We start from the raw sequence: 10,354 nt of genomic DNA on the forward strand, positions 1-10,354 counted from the left end.
TAAAAATAAAAATCAAAAATCAAAAAACTCACGTCAGTTTGATACTTCTGGGGAGGGACACACGTCGGTAGTCCCTCCTCTACCATTTTTGCTGATGTCACTCTGAAGCCACTTCTTACACCATTCCGTTCTCTAGTTCCTAGCAAGATTCTCGTCCAAATTCATCCAAACTGGCTATTGTCTAGAATTTTCATTCTTCTTCACTCAAAAGCTTAACTTTTAGGGTTTAGGTCATGACATAAAAGAGTAGAAGTAGCTTTTTTGTGCCTACATACATGGTGGATAGCATTTAGGGCACCATATCAAAACCTCTGTGTTATTATTTTTATAAATCTGTTCAACGTCTGCATTGGTTTTCTCATTTTCAGGGTTTGGGCACACTGAGGTCTTTGTGTTCAATAATGGGAATTTTACTGTTAGTTGATTTTCATTAAGTTCGGACTACTCCACAATCACCTAATCAATTGTTCCACTATAGATACTTTTAAAATGGATAATAGTTATCTCCTCTGTAGCTAGGGTGATCATATGATTTACTGTCCAGAGCAGGGCACTTGAGAGTAAAGGGAGTACTGTTGACAGTCGTGCTGGGGTGACAGTTGTCAGTTGGAACCATCCTAGGCAAAGATAGCATGCAGTCACCCTGTTCATGAAGTGAGAGGTGGTGGTAGAGAACAACTGGCCACGATCAGGTGGAACAAGGAGCCTGGATGCAGCTGCTGAACTCGCTTAGGTATGCCGGGGGATGAAGCTCCCTGCTATTTAGAACCATCATTCAAGATCATTATGAACCTCCGCACCTGAGAGAGTCCACGAGCCAATGAATTAATCACACCTGTGAAATCTGCGCAGCATTGCAATCTGTGCTTAAAACGCGGGGAGGGCAAGCATTTCCGGAGGTGGGGGCAAGCGTTTTGCTGGGGCAGTAATGAAAGGTGATCTTTCAGTGTGCTGATCAGATCTAGAAGCTCAGTAAACCCTCTTCTCAGGGGAGCTTCTTGGAATCAACGTAAGTAACTTGGGTTTCCTTATCAGAAAGCGAGGGTTAACGATCAGGTAGAAATGCAGCACTCCGGAGGTCCTCCTGTCACCTGCCTTAAGGGATGTTTGTTCCCACAGGTGAGTTGTGCCTCCGGGGTACTCTCCAGAAGCCTATTTGCTCAGCTGTGGAGGCGTAAGTGAACAATGACCTTATTGGTCTCAGCACATAAACTACTGCAGTAACAGATTTGATCCTGAGGGCAATTTGCTAATCCTAGTTACAGGATATTAGTGTTTTATTGGCATAATACTTTTTTTTTTTTTTAATTGAGACAGGATCTGGCTGTGTTGCCCAGGCTATAGTGCAGTGGTGTAATCATGGTTCACTGCAACCTCTACCTCCTGGGTTCAAGCCATCCTCCCACCTTAGCCTCCCAACTAGCTGGGACTACAGGTACCTGCCACCATGCCTGGCAATTTTTTTTTTTTTTTAAGACAGGGTCTCGCTCTGTTGCCCAAGCTGGAGGACAGTGGTATGATCACTGCTCACTGCAACCTCGGGCTCCTGAGCTCAAGCAGTCCTCCCACTTCAGTTTCCCAAGTAGCTGGGACCACAGGTGCATGCCACCGTACCCTGCTACGTTTTGTATTTTTTGAAGGGTAGAGATGGGGCCATGCTATGTTGCCCAGGCTGAATGGCTAATTTTTGTATTGTTTGTAGATACAGGGTTTTGCCATGTTGCTCAGGCTGGTCTCAAACTCCTGAGTTCAAGCAGTCCACCCGCCTCGGCCTCCCCAGCTGCTGGGATTACAGATGTAAGCGACTGCTTACATAGTGCTTTTACACTTTTTACATAGGCCAGCATAGTGATTTTGATCTTAAGTAGCTTTCTTCATATTGCTGCTTTTTCTCTCTTCAGCTCATTTATTCATTCACTTAGTGTTTATTGAGCATGTACTAGGTGGCGATCCACTAGGCACTGGCAATTTCATGGTAAACAAGATAGGTAATGTCCTTGCTATATAGAGGCTACTTACAGAGAGGCTCAGTGCGGGGACATTACACAGTCATAGTTGAGCAACTGGGCAGACTGAGTTATTTCAGAGAGGGAGGAATACTGACAACCAAACAAGCTGAGGCGATGGCGAGTGACTGAGGTGGGAATGACGGCTGTTTAGATGCCAGTGCTCAGAGAATGCCTCTCTGAGGAGGTAACAGTTGAACTGAGACCTAAATCATAAGGAGCCAGACAGTTGCAGTGAAGAGGGGTCCCGGCAGTATCACGGCAAGTACAAAAGTCCTGAGGCCAGAGTGAGTGTGGCACGTTAGGGGAGTGTAAAAGAAAGCTAGTGTGGCGACATATGTATACTTGTGCCATGTTGCTGTGCTGCACCCATCAACTCGTCATTTACATCAGGTATAACTCCCAATGCAATCCCTCCCTCCTCCCCCCTCCCCATGATAGGCCCCAGTGTATGATGTTCCCCTTCCCGAGTCCAAGTGATCTCATTGTTCAGTTCCCACCTATGAGTGAGAACATGCGGTGTTTGGTTTTCTGTTCTTGCGATAGTTTGCTGAGAACGACGGTTTCCTGCTGCATCCATGTCCCTACAAAGGACACAAACTCATCCTTTTTTATGGCTGCATAGTATTCCATGGTGTATATTGCCACATTTTCTTAATCCAGTCTGTCACTGAACCTGCACGTTATGCACATGTACCCTAGAACTTAAAGTATAATAATAATAATAAAAGAAAGCTAGTGTGGTGAAAGCATTGTTAGGGGTAGCGAGTGTCGGGGGTGTGGTGGGAGATAAAGCTGGAAAAGCAGGCAGGGGCCAGGTCACACTGGACACTGAGGCCACAGTGACACCTTTGGATTTCATTCCTCAGTGGGAAGCTTTATGCCGAGGGTGCACCACGGTCTGACTGACATTTTTCAAAGACTCCTCTGCCTTCAAGAAGGTGTTCTTTATCCAGTTGAGGAAGTTTCCCTCTGTTCCTAGTTTGCAGAAAGTCATTACTTTTTCCTATATTTTTTTTTCTCCTACTTTTTCTCTATTTCCTTCTGTGCACACTTGGGGGTATCCTATACTCTGAGGCCTCTCTGTTCAGTCTGTTCAGTTTTCCTCAATCTTTTTTCCCTCTGTTCTTCAGACTCGATAATTTCTGTTAACCTGACATCAAGTTCACTGATTCTTCTCTTCTTCTGCCATCTGAAATCTGCTGCCGAGCCTCTCTAGTGAATTTTAATTTTAGTTGCTGTAACAACTAAATTCCATTTTGTTTTATATTTCCTGTCTCTTTATGTTCTCTCTTCGTTGAGTCAGTTTCCTCACATGGTCCTTTAGTTCTTTCAACTTGGCTTTATTAGTTCTTTTAACTTATTTATAGCAACTGTTTTGAAGTCTTCATCTGCTAAATCCCCCATCTGGGAATACTCAGAGACCATTTCCATTGACTGCTGGAATTTTTTTTTCCCCCCCGACTATGGGTCCTGGTTTTTTTCTTTGCTGTCTTGTGAGTTTTTGTTGACTGCCCTATATTTTGGGTCATACATTGATGCAGGTCTGGATTCTTTACATTTTTAACTCAAGTGGATGGTGATTGTTTTATTTGCTCATTTGTTTAAGTAACTGGACTGGACTAAATCTCAAGTCTGACTCTCCGGCTGTGTCTGACTCTGGATGTCTCTGTACTTCCGTTTTGATTAGTTTTTATTTTTAAGCCTGGTTTCCTAGAGAGCTTGCCCCTGTGTCTGCATAGCATAGCGTTCAGCAAAGATTGGTCAGTGGTTGTAGTCAGACACCTCGAGCGGGTAGGGCTCCCTTCTCTGCTCAGGACCTGTTGGACTGTGGAGCACAGGGCACTGCAAGCTATTTGCGAGTGCGCCCCAGCTGTACTTTGCCCTGGTCTCCCTTTACAGCTTCTCCGTGTGTGCACGCGTCGGCTCTAATGACCAGGTGTGCGTGGATGGTGTGGGCCTACACTGCTGTCTGCTGCGCATGCTCAGAGCCTCTCGTCCACCTGGGATGCGTGAAGAGCTTTTTAAGCTCCCTACAGCCGTCTCGCTTTCAAGGCCTCCCTGTTGAGTCTCCAGCTGGTGCGCCGGTCCCTTGCTTGTCCCAGGTAGAGCAGCAGCCTCATGGCTGCAGGCCTCTGGCCCTCCGTGCTGCTCGCCTGCCTCTGGGCTTGCTGCTGTCACTGAGGACGCTCTGAATCCTCTGAGTCCCTGCCAGCAGCGACAGTGAGTATGCTAGTTTTCAAGACCTGCCCCAGGCTTGTCAACGTCTGAATTGACAGAGCTGGGGGGAGGAGAGATGAGGGCCCTGGCTGGAGAAGTCACAGACTTGTGCTGTTCCCACCTGAAGTCCGGTGGTTTTCATGAATAAACACGTCTCAGGTTGTTGAATGTCCTGGGTTCATTTCCAGAGCACCAACTAGGCTGTTTTTGACTCTTGACCAGCTTTATAGTTGCTTTGTGGGAATGCTCATAACAGAGCCCTCTCACTCTGTTAGGCTAGAAGTTAGACATCCCCCTGGGAAGGGCTTGAACGTGCCCGCAGGTGATTCTGATTGGCAACCAGGGTTCGTCACCAGCACACCTGGGACTCTTTAAGCTGTAAATATACACACACAATATCAGGGCATAAGAAAGTTTTTGCCATATTGACTTTCTAAAAAGAAGAGTCTTGAATGTCTCAGGTGTTATAAATAAGGACCTAATTTTAAAACAGGACCTAACGAGGATCTAGAATGTAGACCTAGCCTCTGCCACATTGGTCAGCAGTCTCTCTTGCTGATATGTTAAAGTTGGCCAGTGTAGACCTTGCACTTGGCATGGTATTATTTTATGTTCAGCTTCATTGGCTAGCATCCATTTCCTGAAACAGACTCCTAACCTAATTTTTCCAGGTTGGAAAGCTTCTTAAGCAGTACATGTGCTGTGCTCAGAGGCTGTCTGGAATCTGTGTTTGATATATTCTTAACTCTGAAAGGATATTATTCATGGCTGACATATTAGAGGGGACTAAATTGAGAACATTGGGTTATTACAGAACATTAACTGATCTTTTTGTGCTGCTTCAGAAGCATTACTAATCAGGTTTTAGGGATGTGAGTAATTGTCCGGTTCTAGGCTCATTGTACAATGGATACAGTGGATAAAGTTGCACTGGACTCTGAAACCAGTAGTGGACAGGAATAGCATTAAAAAGAGACTAATAGATCAGCCTTACCTAATAGGATGCAAATACATAGAAATCTTAAATAAAGTACCAGTGAACTGAATCTTTAGAGCAGTGTTAACATTTTTGGTATATTTTCTTTCATTTTTCTGGACTAGTGGTTCTGAACGTGTGATCCAGGGACCTGTGGGGATCCCTAGACCCTTTCAGGAGGTTCATGAAGTGAAGACCATTTTTATAATGGCCTTTTCCCCTCTCATAAGAAATAGCAGAAGCAGATGAGAACTCAGCTATATTCTGTTCAGCTGAATTAAGGAGATGTGAGCAAATGTCACTCTTTTCACTAATTTTTTTAAGAAAACAATTATTTTTAATAAAATGTGTTATTTATGCTAACATGTAATGAGTAGTTTTGTTTTTTTTTTTTTTTGGGGGGGACAGAGTCTCACTCTTTTTCCCCAGGCTGGAGTACAATGGTGCGATCTCAGCTCACTGCAACCTCTGCCTCCCAGTTCAAGTGATTCTTCTGCCTCAGCCTCCTGAGTAGCTGGGATTACAGGCGCCTGCCACCACGCCTGGCTAATTTTTGTACTTTTAGTAGAGATGGGGTTTTGCCATGTTGGCCAGGCTGGTCTCGAACTCCTGACCTCAGGTAATCTGCCTGCCTCGGCCTTCCAAAGTGCTGGGATTACAGGCATGAGCCACTGTGCCCGGCCATCATTCAAATTTAAATGAATTTTAAATACGTCTTCTAAAAGTTTATTGGTTTTAATTTGCAATATGGTAAATGTTGATTGATATAATTCACATAAACCAAAGGTCTTTGGGGTCGTCTAATTTTGAAGAGAGTGCAAAGGGGTTCTGAGACCTACCTTATAGATAGATAGATAGATAATACAATATATACTAATATAATATAGAGTACTAACATGATATATAGTAAATACTCATATACTTACATACGAATATGATATTATATGTAGTATATATTATATATATAGTCAACTAAAGAAAAAAATCAAGCTTTTAAAGAATTAAAGTTAATTTTATTCAGAAGTCTTGCTAAGGACTATAGCCCGAGGCCAGTAGCCCAGGAGTGGTCCTTTGGAGAGGTCTTGTGAGATGGGTCTGGCAGTGTTTCAGCCACTGCTGATATGCAGGTAGTGCGGGTGCATTCCAGGTAAAATCATCTCGCACTTGCTCAGAAAGTTCCACAAAAGTGGAATCACAAGGTTTGGGTGTCAGAGGACATCTGGTTATAGCTTGCAGAAGCATACTCACTAACCCCGTCAGAGGTTATCACACGTGCAGAAAAGGCAAGGGCGGGTCATTCATCCTGTAAGAAACATCATGACTCAGGCAAGAGTTGTGGTGGGCCACGTGCTCTACCGTGTTTGTCTTCAAAGCATTCTTCCAGGGAGCGCTTCGTCACAAACTCAGGGGTTCAAGCGGAAATGGCAAACACGGCTGCCCACGTTTGCTAATTTGTCTCACGGTACTGCATATCTGTGTCCTTCAAAAAACGGGCTTGCCCTCATACTGCGCGTATTGTATAATGTACATTTTTTGCTTCATATATCAGAAATGTTTCCCATACCGAGGACTGTAGTGGGTCCATAATATTCCATTTTACAATTACTGTAATTAGCTTAATCTTATAAGTAATGGTATAACACATTTTGTGCATATTATGGATCAATTTTTTAATAATTTTTTTTTTAGTTTAAGAGGATTTGCCTCAGTTCCCTGACATTGTTACTTATTGCTTGGCATTCTGTAAGGCAATGGCATTTAGGGGGAAAAAAGACGAAACTATGATTCCTGCTGTGCAGAAAAGAGTTAACATGGCAAATCTGAGACTGCTAATAGTCAGAAAGGCTGGCTTGAAAGGCTGGTCCTTGGCTGGCCTCTGGGAACTTGGCTGATAAACCCTGATAATAATCTTTGCCTACATGAGAAGAGTGGCTCATCGCGCCGAGACTGTTTGTACAAGTTGTGTGGTTATGCTGAACACCTGGTTTCCTTATTGGAGTCTGAAATATTGGTATGTACTAGGCAGCGGGTGCCTATGGGACCAGCCCGCAGTAACACTCTTCGACATTGAGTCTCCAATGAGCTTCCCTGGTAGACAATACGTTGCACGCGTTGTCAGCACTTGCTACTGGGGGAAGTAAGTGCGTCCTGTGTCCCTGCGTACCTGGTTTCTTCCAAACTTCTCTCCGCGTGTCTTTTCCCTGTGCTGCAACTCAACGCTGAGTCCTGTGAGTCCGTCAAGTGAATCACTGAACCTGGGGATAGTCTTAGGAACTCCTGACAAACCTGCTGTCAAGGAACTCACAGCTGAGAAGGGAAAAAAGAGATAAGTATGTAATTATAGTACAGTTTGTGTTGATATAAAATAGTGTAGTTAACAAGATAAAAAGGAGCTAAAGAGAGGATAGAGATCAGAGAAAACTTCACAGGAAGACAACGAAAGAGTATTTTGAAGGATACATGGAATTTTTTTCCAATAAAGAAAGAGAAGGTGGGTCTGGTAGGCAGACAGCATGAACATAGAGCAATGAAACTTATAGTGGGTGGGCTTGGAGCACTCCAGGCAGCTTGCTAATACTGAAGCAAGAAAGATCCTGGGCAACGTGAGGATATCATGTTGGAGAGTCAAGCAGGTAGTCATTGAAGGGTTTCCAGTTAGAAATGTAAGGTGCAAAGGATAATGAAGGGGAAAAGGAAAAGGCATGGAGAACAGTTTTGTGCTCCTGGCCAGGAGATGAATAAAAGGAGGGCTGATACTGGGGTCTGTGTAAAGAAGAGAGGATTAATGAGCATTAATGTAAGCAAATGTGAGGAGATTTCAGAGTATATTTATTTGTTTTTAATTAATTTTTTTTTTTGAGACGGAGTCTTGCTCTGTTGCACAGGCTGCAGTGCAGTGATGCAATCTCAGCTCACTTTGCCTCCTGAGTTCAAGTGGATTTTTCTGCCTCAGCCTCCCAAGTAGCTGGGATTACAGGCGCCCATCACCACACCTGGCTCATTTCTGTATTTTTAGTAGAGACGGGTTTTCACCATGTTGGCCAGGCTGGTCTTGAAACTCTTGGCCTCAAATGATCTGCCTGTCTTGGCCTCCCAAAGTGCTGGAATTATAGGCAGGAGCCACCGCACCCAGCCAGCTTATCGCTACTTCTAGTTCTTCTGCACTCGAATCATCAAATGCAAATGGCAGTTTTTGAAAACTGACAGCTAACAATTTTGAAAAGAGAATGGCCATCTTTTCAGTTGTAAAACATTTTTATTATTAGGTTTATAAACAGCAATTAGAATGATCAATGAAACATTTTTTAACATTCTCTCTCTCATCACTTTTGTGTGTACATCAGCCTTTAGCATTTGTCTTCTTAAGAACCCATCCAGTTAATCTTGTTGCACAAATACACAGTAGACAAAAGGGTACTGTTACACATGCCCTTAGTAAGGCAGTGTTCTGGGCTCGTCCGACAAACCTTGTGGTGAAGTCCTTTCAGTTGAATGACCCACTGGATGAACATGCCCTATTTTCTTTTTGCCCTTAATAATTAGTATTCGATCATTGATTCTTTTCTGCTTGGCTTTTTAAAAAAAATCTATTTAAAAATAATTGTGGAACTAAAGGAAGCTGCAAAGACAGAGCGATACAGTGCAGCCTTCACCCATCTTTCCCTGACAGTTACTTCTTGGGATAACTTAGGTGTATATAATGTACAATATCAAAATCAGGAAATTGACATTGGTATTTTGAGTGTGGATAGTTCTGTGTCCTTTTATCACATCTAGATTCTTGTAACCACCACTATAGAACAATTCTATCACCACAAAGATCTCCCCTGTGGTGTTGATAGTCACACCAACCCCTGCATCCCCCATCATCCCTAACCCCTGGGAACCTAGTCTGCTATCCTTCAGTATGATTTTGTCATTTTGGAAATGTTGTAGAAATGGAATCGTACAGTGTGTGAGAGATTGGAATTTTTTATTCTGCATGATGCCCATGAGGTCCATCCAAGTTGCTGGGTGTTTGAGTAGTTTGCTCTGTTATCTTGCTGAGGAGGATTCCATGGCATGGATGCTATCCTTTTACATGGCATTTAATTGGATCATAGTTTAAAATCCACTCTCCCTTTTAATTGGTGCATTTAGACTATTTATATTATTTTTAGTTTTAAAATGTCCACTTTATTCCATATAACACTTCACCAGAGATCATTTACATCTGAGGAAGAGATGACCCATGAAATTGATCGATAGTAAAACACTATCAGAAATGCAGTCCAATTCTGTACATTTCCAGGCACCCCTAAAAAAGTGGATCACAATGCAGAAATATAGGCATCATGACTACAATTTACATAAGATAAAAGAGAGATATCAATAAGCCTTAGAAAGTAATAAATTCACCCATTTCTTAAGTACGGGTAGGCAGTTGTTACAAAGCCATAGTAAATGGTTTATAAAATGAGACTTTATTTTGTGTTCCTCTGCTGTTTCATAGGGCATAGCATTTTTAGAAGGCTCTTTTGGGACTACAGCCAGTGATTAGCGGCACATAGTTGTGGTCTAGCTCTAAAGAACAATCACTAGACAGGCCGGATACCCTCTGTCACATGTGCACAAATCTGCATGGAAAAGGACTAAACTTTTAGACTTGGACGTGTGTACTTATTTCCCCTTTCTAGTGTATTAAGAGATGACATGCGCTTTAATTTGCCAAAAGCAATGCTTGTGTTCTGGCAGCAGCATGCTACTTCTATTACACAGTAAAGTGAATACCAGAACTGCAAAGGCAGGAGGTGTAAGTGAATTCGTATTGGGAAGAGACGTCAACGTAGACAGCAGCAAATGAAGAGTGAATAGAAAACTCCCTGTTGCCACAGGTGTACATGACCTCTGTATTATGTGATATAAGAGGCATTTCAGATTTATGGTCTCCAGCCCAGAGATGGCAAGTGCTTTTCCATTCAGTCTAATACTTCTGCATTCCTACTAAAAAGGAATATATTAACAGCATAGAAAAATTGCTTACTGAAAGGAAATCCCAAAGAGCAAGGGAGGGAATGTAGAAATTAGGAAGTTGGCTGGGTGTGGTAGCTCCTGTCTGTAATCCCAGCACTTTGGTAGGCTGAGGTGGGCAGATCACCTGAGGTCAGGAGTT

General features: G+C 43.1%; 1 protein-coding gene across 1 annotated transcript in view; it reads left to right on the plus strand.

Moving 5' to 3' along the window:
* Positions 1-10,354, plus strand: part of MGAT4A (mannosyl (alpha-1,3-)-glycoprotein beta-1,4-N-acetylglucosaminyltransferase, isozyme A) — a 137,346-nt gene that overhangs the window by 20,844 nt on the left and 106,148 nt on the right. The window lies entirely within an intron of this gene.

Source organism: Mandrillus leucophaeus, unplaced genomic scaffold (assembly GCF_000951045.1).
Source record: "Mandrillus leucophaeus isolate KB7577 unplaced genomic scaffold, Mleu.le_1.0 Scaffold9, whole genome shotgun sequence".
NCBI lineage: Eukaryota > Metazoa > Chordata > Mammalia > Primates > Cercopithecidae > Mandrillus > Mandrillus leucophaeus.